Below are 624 nucleotides of genomic sequence, written 5' to 3'. Positions count from 1 at the left end.
TAAAATAAATTTAATAAAAGCTAACAAGCTCCATGTGTGATAGCATTTGGAGGTGACCGGTTCTCTTTATTGAATCTGTCACCCTCAATACAAGAGTTCTAGCACAGCACTGTGCTAGAACTCCTGTGACAGCTGAGAGGAAGGGCTGCGAGTGCAGCTCTCCTCTCACTGTCTACTCGATCCAACGTGAAAGGTAGCCGGCGGGGGCAGAGCTGTAGCTAGCCTATTTTGCGCCCGAGGCAAGAACAGAAAATTGTGCCCCCCCGATGGTTTTTTTGAGGAAACAAAATAAATAACAAGGAATTAATGATATTTAAACCGTTTATTTCAGTTACATAAGAAACATAAAGATATGTAACTTAACATAAATAACAACTTCATAAAAAAGAAACTTACAGTGTAGTTAAAGGAGAACTATGGGGTCAGGGCTTTTCCCCATAGTTCTCCTTAGGGTACCGGGAGGACACAAACTAGCGTCCTCCCGTCACCCTAAGCTCAGTATATCGCGAGCTACAGCTCGTGGTATACTGAGACGCTGCAGTATACCGCGAGCTACAGCTCGCGGTATACTGAGACACCGCAACTGAAGCTGATCCCGGCAATTCTCTCTGGATACATCCAGCT

The sequence above is a fragment of the Nanorana parkeri genome, unplaced genomic scaffold (genome assembly GCF_000935625.1).
Source record: "Nanorana parkeri isolate BGI_ZX_2015 unplaced genomic scaffold, ASM93562v1 scaffold1268, whole genome shotgun sequence".
In the NCBI taxonomy this organism is placed as follows: Eukaryota; Metazoa; Chordata; class Amphibia; order Anura; family Dicroglossidae; genus Nanorana; species Nanorana parkeri.
Note: the sequence above shows the minus strand (reverse complement) of the source record.